General features: G+C 42.2%; 1 pseudogene; it reads right to left on the bottom strand.

Moving 5' to 3' along the window:
• The window catches only part of LOC104728351 (uncharacterized), a 38,671-nt pseudogene extending 14,698 nt beyond the window's left edge, over window positions 1–23,973 (bottom strand).
• Window positions 23,974–24,749: the final 776 nt, after the last annotated feature.

Below are 24,749 nucleotides of genomic sequence, written 5' to 3'. Positions count from 1 at the left end.
CAATATTTTCGATCCTTGCAGGTTCCACCAACCCCAACAATGGCTAGAAGGCGTGCTCATCAAGAGAGATCAAGTCTACTTTAGTATTTTCTTTAATTAGTTTATTTACTTTCCAAAAACATTGTTTTTGTGTTTGATTTTATTTGCTTTCCTTTGTTGCATTATTTTGCATTTATTTTTGGCCTTAGGGCTAGCTGAAGGACTCTTATAAAGTCCCCCTGCAGCAGTTGTACGATTTTTCACCTTTGATATTAATGAAACGCTGAATTTTCTTACTTCTTCTCTTTAATTGTTCTTAAGAGAATAAGCTTATTCTTTGTGTATTGTATCAGAGACCAATCACATCTCTGTGGTGTACTTCGTTCCGCCAACACTTCCCTTTACCGATCCCACACGAGAGAAGCGACCGCCATCGTGTCAGATCTACATCATCGACCATCTTTCCTTCACAAGAGAAAAGCGACCGCCAGCTTGTGAAGCCATCATCTCTATCCCGGTACAAGTCTCACCACTGAGTCTTGTATCATTGATGGAGAGATCTGCGGTGCAGAGGGATTCTCTGATGAGTGAGAGATCGGTGGGTTCATGCAGTGGCCGTGGCATGGGTCGTCTTTGGTAACTAGGTCCACTGGGGAAAATCCTAGTATCATAAGCAATTGCCGAGATGAGAACTGCCTGAGGCGGCTGTCCGAAGTGAACAGAGATGTTTGCGAAGCAGGAAGCATCTTCGGTGAGTGAAAGTTCAGCGAATCTATCGGTGGCCTCAGTTTGAATCGACGATAGAAGCTAAGTCCACTTGGGAAAATCCTAGCTTCATAGTAAATTTCCACAGTGAGAGATGAGAAGAATGGTTTCCCAAGATTTGCGAAGAGAGTCTCTCCAGTGAAGTGGAGACTGGCGGGAGCATATGGCGGTTTTGGTTTGGATCGGAGGGAAATTTTATTAGGGTTGGAGTAGGGTAAAAAAAGGAGAAAAACTGGGGAATAAACTTGGAAAAAGATACACTAGAAAAAGCAAATATTAATTGAGCAGGTAGATGAACGGATGGATCCCGACCCCAGCAAGCAGAAGCCTCACCGGCGCCAGAAAAATTGGTTGAAAGGGTCTCCTCGATAGCCCTGGGCATATTACCTTGAACTCGAAACCCAAACCCAAACCCGACCCGAAGTAGGGGGTTCGGGTCGGGTAGTGTATAAAACCCGATCGGGTGTAATACATTTAAGGTTCGGATACCCGATCGGATTCGGATAATACCCGAACCCGAATGCCCACCCGAACTAATCCGAATTAAATGTAAAAATATGCATAGAAAGGGATTTGAACCAAAAATTTTGAGCATTTAAGGATTCATTTTTAACCATTTTGCCATCTTATTTTCTCAGTCTTAACGTAAAACGTTAAATATTTATATATCTACAAGTGTTTTAAAATTTTAAAAAAATAAAAATTAGTTTTTTTTTTTTGTTCATGGTTTTGGTTTAAGTTCGGGTATACCCGGTGAAAGGAAATCTCATCTTAGCCAAACACCATCTCCACAGATCAAACGTATACGGGCATCTTAAGAGGAGGTGGTCTCTTGTTTCAAAATATATCTCGCAGAGAGAACAGGTATCATCCTCCACGATTCCCCAATTTCTTAGTCTGGTTAAAGTTGGCATTCTATCGAGACAACAAAACCACATTGTGAATGAGTATTTGGGGATGGCACCTGGGAACCAGACTTGCTTTTGCCATGGGACCTCTGGTGAAGGGGTCTTGCAAATCTTCGAGGTATCTGAGAAACTGAACCGGTCTTGAGGTTCTCCTGTAGATCGGGCCCATTGATAAACATCTTTCTCATTGTCATTCAGGTTAAGTTCGGAGAGGTAGCTATAGAGGAGCTATGTGTTGCGGCAACAAGCACCCCTGAAGTTCCAGCCATTATGAGTTCTAGCCTTTGCCACAGTGGAGTCTAAGGGAAGACCCAACCTTTGATGACCTTCAGTTCCCAGGAAAGTAGAAAGATCTCCAAAAGGAGTCCAATTGTCAAACCAGAAAGAACAAGAGTGACCATCATCGACGCTGCAGGAAAGAAAAGGTTTGGTTGTACCTCTAAGCTTTAGCAATTACTTCCACATAGAGGAGTCGTTACTGTGACTTGAGATTCTCCAAAAACTTTTCCTTCGCAGCTTTTTTCTTTTACACAAGGCGACCCAAAGAGAATCTGAGGAAGAGAACAATTTCCAAATCAGCTTCAAGCCGAAAACTTTATTCCAAGCTCTCAAGTCTTTTAGGCCTAATCCTCCTTCTTCCTTAAGGGAACAAACTTGTTTCCAGCTGAATTTTGCTTGCTTTGGGACTTCAGCAGAGCCAGACCATAGGAACTTTCTGCAGAGTTTGTCAATATCTTTTATGCATTTTACTGGTAAGATGAATGCCACACACCAGTAGGCGACAATGTGCTGGATTAATGAGTTCAGTAATTGTAGTCTTCCTACATAAGAGAGGTGCTTGTTTTTCCATGAACTCAGTTTCTGTCGGATTCTTTGCACCAATGGTTCACAATCGGATCTATTAAGAGGATTCGGGAGCAAGGAGAGGCCAAGATATCTGACTGGGAGAGTTCAAGGAGAGAAACCAAAGCTAGTGCTGAGCGCTGTTTGATCCGAGGGAGATGTTCCAGCTAAGGAAATCTCTGTTTTATTCCTGTTCAGGATGAGACCAGAAATATTAGAGAAGTAATCAAGCAAGGACACAAGAGCCTGTAGGGATGATTGTTCGCCGTCAAAGAATACCATCACATCGTCGGCAAATATAAGGTGAGTGACATCAGGATTTGTTGCCTTGGGATGGTATCCTATTTGACCATATTGAAAAGGCAGATCAAGCAACTGGGAGAATATCTACATGCCTATCACAAATAGATAAGACGAAATAGGATCTCCTTTGCGCAGACCTTTTTGACCTTTGAAGTATCCGCAGAGATCCCCATTGACTGAGATTGAGAATCTTATTGTCTTTATACATTGACTGATCCAATTGATGTACTTTGGGGGAAAATTTGTCGCAACCAGGATGTCAATTATGAAAGACCACTCAATGGAGTCAAAAGCTTTCTGCAGATCAATTTTAAGCATTCCTCTCTTGGAGATCCCAAGTTTATTATACCCCTGCACAAGCTCGGAAGCCAGTAAGACATTCTCCACAATTTGCCTCTCCTTGATAAAAGCTGTCTGGTTTTCCTGAATCATATTTGGTAAGAGGTTTTGGATACGTCTAGGAAACAGTTTAGAGATGACCTTATAAGCCGCATTAACGCACGAGATAGGCCTATACTGTGAAACCATTTTTGCATCCGTAACCTTGGCAATCATCGTGACCGCTGTTGAGTTCCAGCTTGGCTCCATTTTTCCTTGAGTAAAGAAGTATTGGACTGCAGCCGTGATATCTTCACCCACTATATCCCAACAATGCCTGAAAAACTCACTGGTTTACTCGTCTAGACCAGTAGCTTTGTTACTCGGGAGAGCAAAAAATTCTGCTTTGATTTCAGCGGGAGTAAATGGTCTCGTCAAACTTGCTTTTTGAAGATCGTTGCACCTGAATGGGTGAATCGACTGGATACAGGCTTATAAGCATGGAGTGCGTCTTGAAGATCCAAAGAGCAATGTATAGTAGGCTACACAAGCGTCTTTAATGGAGCTTTTTTCCGTGATCACCGAACCACCATCATGTCGTAGTCTCTTAATTCCGTTGAACGCCTGGTTTACCACCACAAATTTGTGGAAGAAACTTGTGTTTTCATCCCCATCTGAGATCCATTTAAGCCCTGATTTCTGGTGGAGGAAAGTAGCCTCTGCCTGCGAAAGCTTTGGCCAGGTTAGGTAAGTTTGACGTTCATAGACTGCAGCTGCCGGGGTTGGTGCTGAGAATACGATCTCCTGAGCTGCTTTTAGGTCTGCGAGGGCCACTCTGACTCTATTTTCAATCCCAGAGAAACCTGATATATTGAGCTCACACAGTTTACCTTTTAGCTTTTCCAATTTCCTACTGATCTGCATCATTTGAGAGCTTGATTCCTCATAGGAAGATCAGTTTTCTTGCACAAGGTGGAGAAAACTCTCGTGTTGCATTAGGTGATGCTTGAACCTAAAAGGTCTAACAACCCTTGGCCCCCTTTCCTGGAAACGAATACAAGAAGAAGCGTGGTCGGAGAAGAGAGGCTCCTCGAAAGTGGCTAGTGAGTTAGGATATGCTGCTATCCATTGAAAATTTCCCAACATTATGTCTAACTTCTCTGCGACTGGGGAGCTTTGTTGGTGGTTCCACCAGGTATAGATGGGTCAATGATGAAACGACCTGACCCATTTTTTTTTTTAATAATTAATAATAAATAATAATAACTACAACTAATGGTCCCATACTCACTAGCCACCTAACCACAAGCACAACCAACAGCGGAAATAACAGATACCAATAACCAAACGATAATCCAATAACTAATAACCAATCATCAAATATAACAATACTCCAATATCAAACAACAGGAAACAAGGAACCAGCAACCTAGCAAGTTCTAAAGACCCAACTCTAGCAACCTAGCAATGCCAGCCAACATCTAATCGAGTCCCTAGAACATCCTCCCCTTCATTGCTTGATCCCACGATCACACTTTTCCTTTACCTGCATCACAACCACAAATTGCAATGCATGAGTATTTTATAAACACTCAGTAAGGCAATCCTCCCATCTACTGGGCTATACACACAAGCAATAGAGATATTCTAACCATCAAGCAACAATCAACAAACAAACCAGGCTCTGCATCGACCGACAAAAGGCTTGCATCGACCGACACCAACAGGGACAAGCATCGACTGACACAAGGTATGCATCGGTCGACACAAGGTTCACTTGCATCGACTGATGCTTCCACTTGCATCGACTGATGCTTCCACTTGCATCGACCGGCGCATGCTCGACAATACGCAGAAACCCTAGTTGCATCGACCGACGCCTCCACATGGCATCGACCGACGCCTCCACATGGCATCGACCGATGCTCCTAGGTCAAGTCGCGCCGTCCTTGCACTGCATCAACCGATGCACATAGTGCATCGACCGACGCACATGCCGAGCATCGTTTTTCCCCGAAGCTTCTCGCCGGATTTCTGTTCCTGCAAACACCAGAAACAATCCCAAGCCACAAGAAAGCTTCCTAACGCCTCATACAACATTCTAACAAGCCTAACAACACATAAAACAAACAGATCAGAGAATCTCCAGCTTAGATAAGCAATGTTCATGCACTTACCTTTGCCGCAGAAGAAAACGACCAAAACACAGGAAGAAAACGACCCTAGGACGCTCCTACAACGATCCCTGCTATAGATCTCTACAGGAACAACTTCCAACTCCAAGAAATCACCAAGAACACCAAGAACTCTTATTTTCCTCTTTCGTTTCTCTCAAAAGCGTCTAAACACGCCTAATGAGACAAAACTCGAGTTTAAGGGTTTTTCTAACCCCAAACGCAGCGTTTAACTTAAGTCAAAACGCAGAAACTCAACCCTGCAGTGACCGATGCACAACCTGCATCGGCCGATGCAATCCCTAAACCGGGATTTTGGTCCTCGAATCTCGAACAACCATCAGCTAAGGAATCCTGTGCAACCGTCTCCACAGCCCGCACTCCTCCGATTGAACTACGAAAGGTCACCTCTAGGCGATAGACTCACGCTCCAGGCATTATTTGCTCTCGACTTTTGGAATGTCCTTTACTCATATGCCTAAACCTTAAGTTTTTACTGGCTACTCATCAGACCTAAGTCTGCATGCCATAATATTGGCTCCTCATCGGGCCTAAGCCCGCATGCCATAAATAAAAAACTAATACTCGTCTCTCGGGTTGTCACCCTACAGTGCGCCCCCGGATCGTCATCCAAAGTCGATATATCAACCATACTCCCAAGCCATAAAGTCTCAGAATATGGCAGTACTAGGAGAACCTAAGTCCCCCAAGAGTCGCGAGCAAACAATTCTGAACACGTCTAAGTCCTATCCCTATCCAGGTTTCCTTCCCGTGGCTCGTGTAAGACAACACAATGCCCTACCAACCACATAACCCCTCACTGGGATACCTCATGACCACAAAAGGATCATCTCACTGCCCAACATGTCGCCACAGAGGCCAAACAAATGTCCTAAACAGGACCGCCACCAAGGCCAAACAAATATCCTAAACAGGACCGCCACCAAGGCCAAACAAGGTCCTAAACAGGAGCCCCACCAAGGCCAAACAAATGTCCTAAAAAAGACCGCCACTAAGGCCACTCGTCCCGAAGGACCGTCACAAAGACCATCTGTCCCGAAGGACCGCCTCAACAGGCACTCTGGCTAAACAGCCTGCTACAAAGGTCACACTCTGGCTAAACAGCCCGCCACAAAGGCCACACAATGGCTAAACAGCCCGCCACAAAGGCCACACATTGTCTCGAAAGACCGCCACACACGGCGCAAAGACTCAAAAGTCCGCCACTAAGGCCACACAAGCCCTCTCTCAGACTCTAAAGATCCTCAGCAATCTTAGCTAACAATTGATCATCCTCACGGAGACACTTCCTCAACATAGAAACATGGAAAACCTTATGGAATGCACGCATAACCTCAGGTAACTCCAGTTTATAAGCCACTGGTCCAACACGCTCAATCACTCTGAACGGACCCATATACCTCGGACCCAACTTAGTCTCAGTCAATGACCTGTTCGGACCCCGCAACATGGCCATCTTGAGGTACACTCTATCTCCAACTTGAAACTCAAGATCTCTCCTCCTCCTATCGGCATAACTCCTCTGCCGATCCTGAGCTTCCTTCATGTTCAGCTTGAGAACCCGAACCTGAACAAATCTGCCCCGTACATGCTTCTCTCCCCCACCTGAGTCGAGCATAACGGTGTACGACACGACCTCCCATACAAAGCCTCATAAGGAGCCATGCCAATACTCGCCTGGTAACTGTTGTTATAAGCAAACTCTACCAAGCTCAAATGATCTGCCCAGTGGCCACCCCAATCCAGCACACACATCCTCAGCAAATCCTCCAATGTCTGGATCGTCCTCTCTGACTGTACATCGGTCTGGGGATGATAAGCTGTACTCATATGCACCTTAATGCCCATCTCTGCCTGAAATGCCCTCCAGAACACCGAAGTGAACTTGGAATCCCTATCAGACACAATGCTCGCTGGCACCCCATGCAACCTGACTATCTCCTTCACATACTTCTTAGTCAAGACTGGTGCTCCATCAATCTTCCTAGTGACCAGAAAATGTGCCGACTTAGTCAACCGGTCCACAATGACCCAAATAGCATCAAACGTCCTGGACACTGGCAACCCAACCACAAAGTCCATAGTAATCATATCCCACTTCCACTCTGGAATGGGAAGACTCTTTACCAAACCACCTGGTACCTGATGCTCAGCCTTCCCTAGCTGACACTCATCGCACCTCGCAACCCAACTAGCCACATCCTTCTTTATCCCGACCCAGTGATAGTACCTCTTGAGATCTCGGTACATCTTAGCCGCTCCTGGATGAATAGAGAACATGCTAGCATGAGCCTCTCTCAGAATCTCCTGCCTCAACTCCTCATCCTAGGGCACACAGATCCGCCCATGCACCAGAATAGTACCATTAGCCGAAACCTGATACTCAGATTCAACATCCTTTGAGGCATTCACCAGCCCAAATCTTTCTCATGTGCCAACCAAAATCTGCTCAACAAATCTGCTCTATCAGCTGCAACCAAACCCAACGGCTCCAGAGAAACTGCACACAAACTCAATGCACTGATCTTCCCTACCAGAGACTCCATATCCTGCTCCTGAGCCGAAGCCGCCCGCTTCTGACAAGGCATCTACAACCAAGTTAGTCTTACCAGGATGGTAGCCTATCTCCAAATCATAATCCACCACCAGCTCCATCCACCGCCTCTGCCTCAAATTCAGCTCGGGCTGAGTGAATATATACTACAAGCTCTTATGATCTGTAAATACTTGTACCTTTGCACCATAAAGATAAGATCTCAAAATCTTCAGGGCAAAAACTACAACACCCATCTCCAAGTCATGAGTAGGATAGTTGTCCTCATGCTTCTGCAACTGCCGCGAAGCATAGGCAATCACCTTCCCATGCTGCATAACAACACATCCCAAACCCACTCTTGATGCATCTGTATAAACCACATAGGGTTCTCCCTGCTCAGGCAAAGCCAACACCGGAGCAGTAGTCAACATCTCCTTCCGGCTTGCAAAGCCCTCCTCACACTCATGTGACCAAACAAAAGGAACATCCTTCCCCGTCAACTTAGTCATAGGACGTGCTCTACTCGCAAAACCCTGCACAAATCTCCTGTAATACCCTGCCAACCCGAGAAAACTCCTGATCTCTGTGGCATTATGCGGTCTAGGCCAATCCCTGATAGCCTGAATCTTCTCCGGATCTACCGAAACCCCATCTGCAGACACAATGTGACCCAGAAAACCCATAAACGCAGCTGGTGCGTTAGTCAATCTCATAAACGCAGCTGGTGCATTAGTCAACCTAAATGGCATCACCACAAACTCATAATGCCCATACCTCGTCCTGAAAGTAGTCTTCCTCACATCCGCCTCATTTATCGAGATCTGATGATAACCCGACGCCAGATCTATCTTGGAGAACCAAATAGAACCCCTCAACTGATCCAACAACTCATCGATCCTCGGCAGAGGGTACTTGTTCTTCACAGTGTCCCGGTTGAGACCCCTGTAATCAATACACAAGCGAAAACTTTCATCCTTCTTCTTAACAAATATCACTGGCACTCTCCACGGTGATACACTAGGACGGATGAATCCCTTGCTCAACAAATCCTCTAGCTGCTTTTTCAGCTCTGCCATCTCTGCTGGAGCCATCCTGTAAGGAGCCTTGGATAACGGTGTCATCTCTGGTTCCAGTTCAATCGTAAAAGGATCAGACCGAGAAGGTGGTAATCCCTGCAATGACTGGAACACGTCCTCAAACTCCTTTACAACCTGAATACCACTAATCGTAGACTTCCCCACTGACTCTGGCATAGATATAGTAACCAAATAAGCCTCACGGCCCTTCTCGATCATCTTCCCAGTCTGAATGGCCGAGATCACGAGACTCCCCGAAGTCGGTCTAATCCTCTGATAAACCAACTTCCCTCCTGAGCGCTCAAACTCCACCCTACCCCGATGACAATCCAGATGAACCATATGCCGATGCAACCAGTCCATCCCCAAGATAATGTCATACAGCTCCACTGGACTGATAAGCAAATCCGCAGTCCACGACTCCCCTGCGATCTAAATATCAATTCCTCTGGCTCGTCCAATAACCCTCAGGAACTTGCCTCCCGCAACTCTGACAACTCCTGTACGCTCACGGAATCCCCTCTGATCCCCGTGCTCTCTGCACACTCCAAAGTAATGAAGCTATGCGAAGCTCCAGAATCAAACATAACATGGGAGTTAAACCCTCCCACCAACAAGGTCCCTACACAAACCTCACGTGTTGAGAACCTAACACTTTATCACAGGACAACATAAAATCTGAACTTACTAAGAATTGACAAATATTAGGTACCAGAAATTATACATGTGATCGCCCCGGCATTGGTTCCACCAGGCTCTACAGTCGTGTAAACCCGTGGCGCCTGCTCAATCCGTGTCACCTGCTGCCCTCCCGGCTGCACCTGCTGCAACGCTGCCACTGCTACCGGCTGCAACTTGAGACAATAGGGCCTGATGTGCCCTGGCTCCTTACAATGATAGCACACACTATCTGCTGCCGTCGGAGCACTCCTCTTGGGACATCTAGCAACCTTGTGATCCTTGCCTCCACACCCGAAGCAACTCGGACCACCCGGCCTCTGCGTAGCCTCCCATCTCCTCTTGGTTCCCTGCGCAGGCTTGCCGCCCCTGCTAGAACTTCCCTGATGTTGAGCCTTGCTAGGCTGGACTGCTCGGCTAGCCGCCACTGACTGTGCCCGGATATCCTCCTAAATCCCTGCTGCAGTCTCAACCAGCTCCGCACGCGTAGCATAACTCCGCCCTCTACAGTGAACCCTCAAATCGTCACGTAGGGCCCTCAAAAACCTCCTGATCTGAGCCTCCTCAGACTCCATATCCCGACCCCCATACCTCAGAAGTCGACTGAACTCCAAGTCAAGCTCCCGCACTGACCGAGTTCCCTGAGCTAGCTGAAGGAACTGCACCTCCCAACCTATCCAGTGCCTCTCTAGGAAAATACTTGCGGTTGAACTCCAAGACGAAGTCAGCCCAAGACATCTCCCTCTGCACCCTCCTGGCTGCCACAGAACTCCACCACAAATGAGCATCACCAGTCAAATGGTGGACCCCAATGTCCACCCAAAACTCCTCAGGACATCTCAGAGTATGGAAGTTACATTCCACACTCGTCCTCCACGCCTCCGCAGCGGTAGGATCAGTACCTCCCGAAAACCGCTCGGTACGAATACGGCCCTTCTCTGTCAGCATACTGATATAACGAGAATGGACCCCCACATCCGCAGCCACTGGCTGCCGCTCCTCCGCCACCACTGGTGGCACTACCTGAGCCTGAGCCAGTGCCACTGGCGGCAACCGCTCTAACAACTGTGCCAGCAAACCCGCAAGGTCAACACCTGTGACTCCAACCACTGGGACACCCGCACCTGGGGCCCTAACATCACCGGCTACTGGAGCATCAACACCGCCCCCTCCGGCCACACTTACGGAATGCCCCTGGACACCCTGCGACTCGCCAACACCCTCTGCTGTCACACTCTGGTCCTCGGTCTCACTAACCACTGGGGCTCTCCCCCTACCACGACCATGTCCGCATCCACGACCACGTCCGCATCCACGACCACGACCACGACCAGCAACAGCATCCTCCCTAACCATCTGCACTACCATGAACAGATTGCTAAGCACACGATTAACATAACACAAAAACATAAACTCACCGTGGAATCAGATTGTAGGCTCGAAGAGGATGTTCTAGGATTCCATGCCACACACAATTGAGTAACTCACATAATCAATCTAGTCATGCAATCCCAAACATCACAACAGAAACCTAGAGAACACAAACCTATAACCGTAAGCGCTCTGATACCAAACTTAAAAGACCTGACCCGTTTTTTTTTTTAAATAATAATAACTACAACTAGTGGTCCCATACTCACAAGCCACCTAACCACAAGCACAACCAACAGCGGAAATATCAGATACCAATAACCAAACGATAATCTAATAACTAATAACCAATAATCAAATATAACGTTACTCCAATATCAAACAACAGGAAACAAGGAACCAGCAACCTAGCAAGTTCTAAAGACCCAACTCTAGCAACCTATCAATGCCAGACAACATCCAATCGAGTCCCTAGAACATTCTCCCCTTCATTGCCTTGATTCCACGATCACACTTTGCCTTTACCTGCATCACAACCACAAATTGCAATGCATGAGTATTTTATAAACACTCAGTAAGGCAATCCTACCATCTACTGGGCTATACACACAAGAAATAGAGATACTCTAACCATCAACCAACAATCAACAAACAAACTAGGCTCTACATTGACCGACAAAAGGCTTGCATCGACCGACACCAACAGGGACAAGCATCGACCGACACATGGTATGCATCGGTTGACACAAGGTTCACATGCATCGACCGATGCTTCCACTTGCATCGACCGAGGCATGCTCGACAATACGCGGAAACCCTAGTTGCATCGACCGACGCCTCCACATGGCATCGAAGAATGCTCCTAGGTCAAGCCGCGCCGTCCTCGCACTGCATCGACCGATGCACATAGTGCATCGACCGACGCACATGCCGAGCATCGTTTTTCCCCGAAGCTTCTCGCCGGATTTCTGTTCCTGCAAACACCAGAAACAATCCCAAGCCACAAGAAAGCTTCCTAACGCCTCATACAACATTCTAACAAGCCTAACAACACATAAAACAAACAGATCAGAGAATCTCCAGCTTAGATAAGCAATGTTCATGCACTTACCTTTGCCGCAGAAGAAAACGACCAAAACACAGGAAGAAAACGACCCTAGGACGCTCCTACAACGATCCCAGCTACAGATCTCTACAGGAACAGCTTCCAACTACAAGAAATCACCAAGAACACTCAAGAACTCTTCTTTTCCTCTTTTGTTTCTCTCAAAAGCAGCTAAACACGCCTAATGAGACAAAACTCGATTATAAGGGTTTTCCTAACCCAAAACGCAGCGTTTAACTTAAGTCAAAATGCAGAAACTCAACCCTGCATCGACCGATGCACAACCTGCATCGACCGATGCAATCCCTAAACCGGGATTTCGGTTCACGGGTGTTACACATGAGCAGGGAGATACATCAAACCGATGGAGTCCAAGCAATTCTGGAGCTCTCTGCAACCCCCTGAGTGTACTTCGAAGTATTGACGACGCTCTGACGGCAGCATAGCTTCGGATAGGGGTGTTTGTTGCCATATCCTTGAGATTGTTCTAGAGACCGACTCTTTCGTGTTGCAGGTTTGCTCCATAGACAAAAGAGGTTGTGAATTGAATTTCCTTGTCCGGCCAAGAGATGCCATAGGTGATATACTACTGTCTAGACTACTTATAAGTCATTACCTTGACTGGTTTACTACTGACAACCCAAATTCTCCCAATAGGGGTGTTCATAATTTGAGATTAGACTCTATCCTGGGAGGATCTTGTTCAAAACAGTCTGAGCATTATGCTCCAAGACATGAGTCTCCAAAAGACAACCAAAAACAAGTAAAAATACAAAAGGATTTTTCCTCTCTGGCGCTCTTCCCGAGGTAGTTTTTTTCTTTAACTCCTCCCTCCCCTTCTTTGTCCTCTGAGTCAGTGGCGGCCACCGGCGGCGGCTCTCTTCTGACATGGCCAAGAAAAACCGCAAACCCAAGTTACCCTCTATGCCGACCTCTTTGGTCTCCCCCCAGATAAGTAACCCCTCTTCTCCGCCTGCGGTGGATTTGGGACCAGATCTAAAATTGGATGTAGACAATCACTCGTCTCCATCTCCGATACCTACTTCAAAAGCTGAACAAGGTCCCCAACTCACTTGGGCTGAAAGGACCTACGGTGGCTCTTGTACCCTCAAGAAATGTGTCTTTCCCTTCCGATTGGATTCTGGGGAGCTCTGTGTGAAAATCCCAAATCAGGTTATTGAGAACAGCAAACCTCTTTGGAAGAACTTTGCCGTTGGTCAGTTCTACCGCTAAGCTCCACCTTTCAGGAAAATTCGAGCAATTGTAAACCTAATCTGGAGTAAATGGCATCAAGACATTATGGTCAAGAAGCTCGACACTCCGAATACCTGCCTGTTCAAGATCCCCAATGTCTCCACGAGACAAAGAGTTCTTAAAGAAGGTATTTGGTCAATTGATGGCTCGACTATGTTTGTAGCTGAATGGACTCCCGGAGTCCAACCTTCCAAGCCGTCGTTAAAGAAAGCTCCGGTATGGATTGAACTTAGAAACATCTCGTATGAATTCTACAGTCCGCTGGCCCTTAGTCATATTGCGAGCTTGGTGGGACACCCAATCTGCCTCCACAAAGAGACTGAGCAAATGACGAACTTCGAAGTGGCAAAGGTATTACAGAGATTGACTTACACACACCTTTACCAGAGAACGTTTTTGTCCCGTTCGAGTCGGGAGTTACACGTAGGGTTTCAGTGTCCTGTCTGCACCTGCCTCATGTGTGTCCTTTGTGTGCTGAAGCAGGTCATACTTCAAAGCATTGTACCAATGCTCCACCTCTCTGTACGTGCTGCAAGAAAGCGTACCACTCAGAGTCTATTTGTCCTTGGAGGAAAGGTAAAGAAAAAGTTGTCGCCCCTGATCTTGCTCCAAGCGCTCCTCTTCCAGAAGTCGTGCAACTTAGAACAACTTCAAAGATGTGGGTTAAGCGAACCACAAAAGAGGCTCCCTCTTCCTCACCCAGCCCTGAAGAGCACCCTCCTTTATCCCCTGTATCAGAGACACAACCTTAACAGGTGGATTCTGCTACTCCTATGACGAGCCCTCTGGTTATCCTTTTGGAGAACCCTATTATGGAGAAGGACATCGGCCAACATCTCGGGACCACATCTGCCAGTCCTCTCGAAGATGAACTAGAGGAGAAACCACCCGAAGATTCTAACGGTGGCTTCATCAGAGTCCTATCCAAGAGTCAAAAAAGAAGATTATAGCCAAGCTTAGAAAAGGCTCTATCCAAGCAGGAAGGTTTTCCTTGCGCCACTAGTTACCCAAAACACCTCTTTTCACTACAACAAATTTCTCCATTCTTAGCGTACGATAAATGCTAATATATGTGATACACAACAATTTTGTAAACACTGTCTCTGCCCAAGATATAATAGACCCCCCATACAATAAAGTTTTTTACTCCTGCTATTATATCGTTATATATAATAGCGTAATGTTGGCCTTATAAATGTTTTAAATATAGCCTCTGTAAATGCTCTTAAAACTTATTCAATAAAATTATTGCACTGCTGTTATAATTTATATTGTTGCAATATTTTATTGCTGTTACATTTCCTATAATGTCTTAATATTTGTGCTATGATTTAGTGTTTTTTTGATAATATTAAAATCCATTGTGCTATATTACCTGTTCATATTAGAGCTATTATATGGTTACATTTTAAAAGTGGAACTGTTTTATATGAAAATATATATAATATAAAACATCCAACAAATACACTTTAATCCAAAAATACATAAGTCTCAACATACATAAGTTTCAATATCATAAGTTCCCATAAGCTAAACTTCATAAGTCTCAATACCATAAGTTCCCATAAGCTAAACAACACAAGTCTAAATAGCATAAGTTCCCATAATCTAGATAAAGGTACTACAGTTCAAACCATTACCACTTTGTCCTCTGGCCATTCGATTGTTGTACCAATTGCATCTTCCATACACTCGATAGCAGAAGTACGCCTCCAAACAGCGGCATCATTAACCTTCACCACATCTACCCAAACACGTACTGCATTAGGTCCCAATGGAGCACAATGGACAACTTGGTCTGAATTGTTTGAAAACCAACATCCTTCAGCAACGACCCGCTTCTTCCGGTAATATCCAACAATTTGCACTTCTGATTTTCCTTGCTAACTGACTCTTTCTTTTTACGCTGACAATATAACAACATATTTTAAGCAACAACAACAATACTAAACATCAACAATTTATATATTGGCAGGCCATACTATTAGCAATAACATAAATAACACTTAAAGGAGTGAAGTACATTACCGGCGATCTCCGAACAGGTGAGTCTATAACATTTTTAGCTTTCTTGACAGGGGCTGAAGGAGTTGCTTCAGATATCTGATTATGAGATGAGATTGTTTGCATATTAGGAGTTGGAATCTGAGACTAAGACAGTGGAGATTCATCTGTGGTTGTTTCAAACACAACTCTACTTGCAGGCCATGCTACGAAAGTCTTCAAACAGTCATCAATGATACTAATTTATGTTGTATGTCTCCATAGAAATGTCTCAAGTTTCAAGACCACATCCACAAATACATTTACTGCATTAGGTCCGATTGGAAGTCCATTAACCAATACATCTGGTTCTTTTGACTGCCAACGCCCTTCAGCAACAACCACTTCTTCATTTCCCCTCCAATTTAGTAGTATACACTTGTTTGCAGAAGCTGTATTTGGACTCTAAAACATGTGAAAATATATGTTATTGATTATCAAAATACCCGGTTATATACATATATGTTATTATTACCTTTGGCGCATTGTCTTCTTGGAGAATACAATTGTCATCTGGCCAAGCAAGCATTTCTCCAACAGCTTGTTCCATATTCAAGATGTTAGTTGTAGGTCTCCATAGGAATGCATCTGGTTTGATTGCAGTTTCTACCAATACTTTATAGGAGTTAGGCCCTAATGGAATCCCATTCACAAAGTCTTGAGGATCAGAAGACATCACACTTGCTTCAGCAACAATCTCACCAGTACCATTACAATCCAAAAGCAAACACTTAGGATGTGCTCTATTAGTGACACTCTACAAATATTTTCATCGTTAAAAGTTAAATGTAAGTTAAAATCAATGATATATGATCTACTGCCAAAAAAAAATAACATGATTACGTACCCTTGCAGCTGAATTTTCCCCGACCTCAGGTTCTCCTCTCTGTTACATAAAAACAAAAGGTAACTTAGAACTGATGAATCAATACCATTTCACTCTAATAATGCTTTAATGTTAAAAGACTACTAACCTTCAAATGTTCAATGACAGCTTGTAAGTCATCTACTTTTCTTTGTAAACTAACTTGCTTTTCTTTCATTTCAGCCATACACTTACTGTTGACTTGGAAAAAACACAGTTTTGTCATACTCATCCCTCTGCCCATAGCCCTTAACCGACCAGGATTATCAGCTCCTAACAATTGTGAAAGACCATCTGACTTTGGATTTGTTGTTGTTGAATGAGGAACACTCTCCAACGCAGTTGCCTTTCTCTGAATAACAAATAAACAAATGCATAAACAAGTTACATTATTTGACTACTAATTCATAAACATTCAAACAGAAAATATAGAGTATAGTTTAGACTGACAATCTTTTCAGCGGCAACAATATTAACCGGCGTTCCATCTTTTTTAGTTCTTGACTTTACCCAAACTTTCAGCCTTGTGACCTTAGATGGTTCAGGGCATTCCTTTTTCGGAAATTAAAATAAGAAATGACATTACAAGTAATTATTTGACAATATAGCTAAGATCATACGATTAAAAACTCACCCTCTCTTCTGCTAGTCTAACCATTCCTTTACGGCTACAAGTGTGAGGAATCTGTTTACGCCTTCGTTCCTTGAATTTATCACTAACAACCTGCATAGAAATGTTGTTAAAATATAGCAAGCAAGAAATGTTATAATACAATCACCAAACTTATAACCTAAATAGAAATGTTGTTATATTATTCGGTCGCATTTTCATCCTGGCTTGGTTATTAGAAGCTTTTCTGATCTTAGTTACAAGACGTGATTTAAAGCACCTCCACAAACATCCCATCTGGCTCATCACAGAAGTCTTTTGATACTCTTCATCAAGTTCTAATCTAGCCTGCATTTACATTGATAAAAACATTGTGAAAAATGAGTGGTAATTAGAATAAGCTATATTTAACATATTTATAGTGGAAAAAATGCAACCTGAATGGATTTCCAGAGAATGTCTTCAAGTCTGCACTAACCATCCTCCAATCATCAACTAATACTGGAACATGTTCCCGGACCAAACATCCTACATAGGATGCCAGCTTCACTGACCCAGGACCATAAGCTTCTCCCATCTCATTGTACTCAACTTTCTCCTGTGTATTTGGATCCTTTGCAATGTATTTCATTTTGGTAGATCCTCGCTTTTTCTTACGATAAGGCTGATGTTTTTCCACCTCATTATCAGCAGCAGGCAATTCAGACTCATTGTCATCCACTGGATTATCATTTATACCTTCGTCAGCATTTTCAGCAGCAGACTTTTCGTCTTCTCCATCATTCTGAGTCGCAGGCAGTTCAGATTCCTCATGATTCTGAAGCTGTTCAGATTGATGCTCAGTATCCTCTAAATGATGTTGTTCAAATTGCAGCTCAGGTTCTATTGTACACACAAACTCTACTGCACTTTCTTCCACATTCTTCTTCCTTTTAGTTGCTTTCTTATTCTGACCCATTTTAGTTCACCTGAAAACATAAGATAAATAGTTAATAAAAATGGTAAACAACAGTTAAACACAAATCATACTTAGTAGACAACAGTTAAACACAAATCATACTTAGTAGATAACAGTTAAACACAAATCACAACATTATTAACAACAAGTGATCAATCAATATAACATAACTAAATGAAGCTTCCATTACTGAACGAGAAGATCCAAAGATACATTAGAGTAAAACTAAATTTTTTTAACTAAAACATTTCTTTCAAACATAAATGCCTTCACAGTCAGCTCTGGCATTTTGTGCTTCATCATCTAAGTCATCATCGGTCATGGACACAACTGATGGCAATGGCCCACAATCTAGATTTGCATCTGCTGAATCCTCCTCACTGTCTCTCCTGGGAGGACATTTCAGAGCAACATACCAATTAGACATATCATCTTCCCTTGAGTAAAATATTTGCTTTGCTTGAGAGGCTAATATATATGGATCCTTTGAGAATGTAACTTGGTTGTGGTTGAGGTTAACAAGTGTGAATCCATCTTCCACTTTGACACCATTACCTCTAACTGCCCATTGACACCGAAACAAAGGGACATAAAAGACATTATAGTCCACCAATATTATGTCAAGAACTCCACCATAGTATGACACTAAATCAACTACTTGTGAAGTGTCTCTTGCACTGGATCTACACATTTTTGTTGCCTCATAAAAGACCCTACAATTCTGACTTTGCCTTTGAACTGAGACAGTATAAAACCTCTGCCCATTTACTATATAATCCGTGTATGCCCTGGCTGTACTACGCGGACCATATGCCAACTATTTAAGAGTTTCTCCATGTGTTTCTGAATCAATATGCACCTACAGTTGACAGAAGTCAGCTTAAATTTTTGGGCCGCCAAATGTATATAAATTTCACTAATAAAAGATACTTGCCTATTCCTTTAACCATGATCCAAAAATTTTAGTATGAAACTTCCACAACAATGTTCCATCACGTCTAGCTCTTGCATTAGTGTTTTGTAAATATTCCAGGTGCATGCTTGTAGATAGAAAATACATGAAATATTAGACTGTTGTTAATAAGTAGTCCTGGGCATTCGGTTTAATCAAGTTATTCGGTTCGGTTTAATCGGTTTTTTAAAATTTCGGTTATCTAAAAATCTTGCCAAAATAACCCGAATTAAATTTCGGTTCGGGTTATTCGGGTTGGTTTTTGAGTTTTAAATCAATTCCGAATTGAACTGATATTTTTTCTATTTCGGTTAATATTAACCGAATTACACCAAAACAATGTTAATGAGCTCAAAAAAACAAATCTAATTACAAACTAATTAAAAACCCAATTAACAAAAAATTACAAAAAACAAAATAACAGGCCCAGCCCATTAACAATTAGGGTTTTCGATACATTGCTCATGGTGAGCAAGCGGCAGGAACGGCGATGCCAACCACAACGGCGGCGGTAAACTTCCCTCTCTCTCTTCGAGATGAGATCCACTTGTTGGACTGGAAGGACTAGGTCATGCTATAGTCCAAATGCGCAAACTGAGAAGATCACAAACTGAACCAGTAAATCACGAACTGAACCAATAAATCACGAACTGAATCAATAAATGGCACAATAAGAGAGGTCTGAGACCAATTCTTCGGCTATGTGATCGGGTTGGATGTGAGTCTGTTCGATATCCATTTGCGGTACAAGAAGAACAAAGAAGAAGGACTGAAACGATTGCTTCAAGTGGTAAGAAGAACGAAGATGAAGAAAGTAAAAGGAGGAAGAAGAAGAGGGTTTCTTTGTGAGGAGAAGCGGAATACGGAAGAGATTAGAAAACATAGTTGCATTAAGAAATATAGGGTTTTGTCTTTTATATGTTGTTCCCTTTAACCAAGAAAACCGATCGGTTATCGTCTGCCGAACCGAACCGAACCGATAACCGAACTCTAATTATAAATCCGCCTATCGGTTTATAACAGTAAATCGGTTCGATACCAAAAACTGAAATCGTCGGTTTATTCGGTTTGGTTTAAACAGTTTTTGCCGATTGCCTAGGACTATTAATAAGTGACAACTAACAAGTGAGATTAATCGGGAAACAACAACTTACTCCACATATGGCTCCACCACAGCGGTGTTTTGTATCACTGCAAGATGGATAATCTGTCTCTCTGATTCAGTAAGCTCCATAGACGTTGCTGCTGATATTGGACGACCCTTTAATATGGACTTGCTTTCATATTCTGTATTTCTATCAAGCTTCTCTTCTACTTTTGTTGTCTTCTTCAGAAATTCACTGCAAAACTTCATGCTTTCATCTGCAAGGTATGACTCAGCTATACAATCTTCTGGTCTTGCTCGATTTCTTACATAGTCTTTCAAAATTTTCATGTACCTAGTCAGAACGAAAACTATGAATATCTACACATAATCATCCAATTTTATGAATTTAAGTATAAATCTGAAAACAGTACATTTCAAAAGGGTACATCCAACGAAAATGTATTGGCCCTCCTAGTCTTGCTTCTCTTCCTAAGTGTACCGTCAAGTGCACCATAATATCAAAGAAAGTTGGAGGGAAAAATCGTTCAAACATGCAGAGTGTTTCCACAACTTCAGCTTCCATTACTGAAATTTCCTCTCTATCAATCACACGCTGACACAAATTGTGGTAGAATGTGCACAATCGTGTGATACCCAACCTAGGACCTATAGTTAATAAACCTCTAATTGCAACTGGGAGAACTTGTTGCATTAAAACGTGATAATCGTGAGATTTGAGTCCTGTGATCTTGCAATCATCTAAGGTTACACCTCTCGATATATTAGAACAATATCCATCCGGTCCTTTGAAGTCAAATAGTCGTTGACAAAAGATTTTCTTCTCTGCCTTTGACAAAGACCAAGGTGTTGGGGCAAGGTACGTTCTTTTACCTTGGGATTTAGGGTGTAAATCCTTTCTGATGCCTAGAACTTCAAGATCTTTCCGAGCATTAATACCATCTTTTGATTTTCCACAATGTAACAGTGTCGAGACAATACTTGCAGCCACGTTTCTCTCCACATGCATTACGTCTAAATTGTGTCTTACTGGCAGCTCCTAACCAAATACAAATACACAGTTAAGGAAATTAATAAAAACCTGAATCGAGAAACTAATTTATATTCAAGCAATCAACATACCTCCCAATAAGGTAGCTTGAAAAAAATTGATCTTTTTTTCCATCTTCATAACTCATCCAAGTCAATTTCTTCTTCTTCCTCTTCCTCGGATTCAAAATCTTCATCCTCACTGTCAGCTACTGAACCAACACATTCAGTCCTTTTTCTTTTCTTTCCAGGTTCTCTACCATTTCCAAAATTATTTCTGTAATTTTTCAAGAGTTGAGCAATATTACGGCCACTTAATATTCTGTCCTTTCTCCCATGTTCAGCATGTCCATCAAACCATGTTTTTTAACTCGATACATATGTGTTGGAGGTAGAGATTTTCTATGGCACATAAAGACATGTTTTCTGCTGTGACTCAACCACAAACTATCTGTGTTCTGCCCGCATATAGGACAGCCCATTTTTCCCTTTACTTTGCAGCCAGCCAGATTCCCGTAAGCTGGAAAATCACTTATAGTCCAAAGAAGCATTGCCTTAAGTGTAAACGTCGTTTTACTAAAAACATCATATGTCAATTCTCCATTGCTCCACAAATGCACTAGATCCTCAATAAGAGGTTCTAAGTAGACATCAATGATATTTCCCGGTTGATGTGGACCTGGAATCAACAAGGTAAGCATGATGTTCTCCTTCGTCATACATAGGTGAGGAGACAAATTATAGTTCACCAGCAAGACCGGCCAAGAGCTATACCTTGTATTCTTCATGATAAACGGATTAAATCCATTTGTGGACAGTCCAAGATGGATGTTCCTTGGTTCAGAAGCAAATGATGGGTATTTATCATTCATTTGATCCCACGTCACAGAATCTACTGGATGATGTATCTTCCCATCGTTGATCTTGTTACTGAAATGCCACCTTAAATCTTTAGCCATTTCTTTAGACCTAAACATCCTCTTCAGACGAGGAATTATCGGAAAGTACCATAATACTTTTTGTGGGACACCCTTCTTGATTTCACCAGTGTGCATATTGCTCTTCCATCTTGAAGCCTTACATTTGGGACAGTTGTCCAGCTTCTTGTACTTCTTTCTGATTAGGCAACAATCATTTATGCAGGCATGAATCTTTTGATAACCCATATCAAAAGACTTCAGAAATTTCTTCACATCATTCAGTGATGTGTGAAGTACATTACCATTGATATATCATGGTTTTTAGGTGTTTTTAGCCATGATATAAGTCTTATTTATAGAGTGTTTTTGGTATTTTTAGAGTCTTTTGAGTCTTTATAGGATTTAGCATAGATGGGAGCATAATAAAGCTAAATAGGAGGATTTGGCATACAATCAAGCATTGAGGCTGAGCTACGAAGTTGGAAGACAAGTTCAGACATAAGCATCGGTTGATGCTAGTGATAGCATCGATCGATGCATCATCCAACAGTAGAATCGGAAGTTTTCCCACAAGTTTTGAAGATTTACAAAGCTGCCCCAAAGTTTTCCATATTTGCATCATGAGTCGCTAGACGTGTTTTAGAAATATAAATGGGATTTTATGGTCATTCTTTAGACCTAAGCTTTATTTTTCCCTTCAATTTTTGAGAGAAAAAACCCTGAGAGATTTAGAGAGTTTTTGGAGAGAAGAATCATGACTCGTTCCAGAGAAGATTCAGAACTCCTCTTCTACTTCTTTTAATCTCTTAATGCTATCTATTTTATTCATTATTTGTGTTTCATTGATCATGTCTGAGTAGATCTCTTGTTAGGTTTAGGGTTTTCAAAGGAATTCATGAATTTTTAGGTTATCAGATTGTTAGGTTATTATCTATAGAATTCTTCGTCTAGATTGGTTTATTGTGTATTCTAGAGTAGCGAGAGCAACCTAGAATCTGATCTTAGGTTAATTGATAGACATGAGAGTGTTATTAATTTCCTGAAATAATCTTAGATGAGCAAAATACCTATTTACAAAGAGATTTGATTTAGGGATTTTGTAAACTTATCAAACCTGAATTTAATGCTAGTTTTATCATTAAAATTTGCAAAGAGATTTGGAATTCAAGTTTTTAGACTTAGATAATATTCGCAGCGAGAGCTGGTTAATTTTACCTTTGTGATTTGAGTTCTAGAATTGTTCTTAATAAATCCTAACAATTATTTTAACTGATTTGTATGAATTCCTGAGAATTTCTCTGAACCTATCTTCTCTTTTATTGAATTAACTCTTATTTTTATTGCTTTTCTTGCTCTTTTGATTTTAATACAATTTATTTCTGTTTAGCTTAATTAAAAGATTAATAAATCTATTGTGTGATCTAGAGTACTTGTGGATATGATCCCTAAATACTACAGTGATCTCTTAATTTGAGAGAGTAGCTCTAGGGTAAATTTGAGCATATCAACCATCCGGTAACATTTCTGACAATGTCTCAAGGAGATCATTGAAGCTTTTGTCGCACCAGCCATTCTGTGTCTTCATTCTAAACAATGTCACAATGGCTGATAGCTTGCTATGGGAAGAACAGCTTGGATATAAAGGGGTTTCTGCATCAGCTAGCTTTGCGTAGAACTCATCATTTATCTTGTCTTCCCCCTCAGCATTCTCACAATTTCTTAACGGCTCTTCATCCATAAACTCAGCATCTTGATATAAACCACAAATCTCATCATTCCACCGATTTAATTTCTCAACGAATTCAGCCCATGAGTTCACTTCACCGTGATGATACCAATCTTTCCCCAGTCTCATCCATGCCTCTAGTTACTAGATGAGCAACCACAACACTACACGAATGACGATCTACATTTCTACAGTCAACGCATGGGCATATTACCATGCCACTATCTCCTAACTCAGCAGCCACCATCCGGACAAATTTCCAAGCACCTATTTCGTTTGCTAGATCAAGTCTTCATTATATTTGGAAGAAAGAACGACACAAACGAAGATAACTTAATGTCGATATTCCTTTATTGAAATCCTAAAAGTATGTAATCAATTACATACCTGCTAAGATGAACCCATTCCTTGTCCAGCATTTTAGTTTTTAAACAGTTGAATCTAAAACTAATCATAAGTTTTTAAACAGTTAACAAAATTCAATACAGTAATCTAAATAAAGCAGATTTGAGAAATCAAGCACATGAAGAGGACACAAACAAGATTAAAAGTGAAATTTACTTTCGACAGATTTCAGAAATCAAGCACATGAAGAGGACACAAACATGCAATTTTCAGATTCGACCAAAATCAAGCAAAAATCAGTTCAAGCACATGAAGAGGACACCTCACAAAACCTAAAACGTGAACAAACTTACAGATTTGTTGTTTAGGTTTTAGATTTCTCTTCTTTCAAGTTTGTCTTTGTTGTTGGACGAGCTTGACACCTCACAAAACGAGATTAAAAGTGAAATTTAGGTTACTGATTGAAGATTAGAATGAAATTGAAAAAAAAAAACAATTAGCTGTCTAATTTTAGGCTACTTTCGTCTGAGAAATCGAAGCGGAGAAGATATAGCTCGACGGAGAAATCAAAGAAGAAGATACAGACCACGCGCGACACAGAGACAGAAGGAAATCGAAAAAGAAGATACAAAGATAGAAGGAAATCGAAGACGTCGGAATCAAAAATTTCGTCTGCGACGGCGACGGTGGTAGATTTGGTCTAGGTTTTGAGACTTAGTCAAATATCGAGACTTTTTATTTTTTTTGTTCTAAGTGTTTGAATAAAAAATTTTGAGACTTAGTCCAATATCGAGCGGTTGAATAAAATTTTTGGCTAAGTGTTAGATCAATTGAATAAAATTTTGGGCCGTCAAAGTGATTTTCG

Source organism: Camelina sativa, chromosome 11 (genome assembly GCF_030686135.1).
Source record: "Camelina sativa cultivar CO46 ecotype springtype chromosome 11, ASM3068613v1".
NCBI classification, from domain to species: domain Eukaryota; kingdom Viridiplantae; phylum Streptophyta; class Magnoliopsida; order Brassicales; family Brassicaceae; genus Camelina; species Camelina sativa.
Note: the sequence above shows the minus strand (reverse complement) of the source record. Positions and strands in the feature narration are given on the sequence as shown.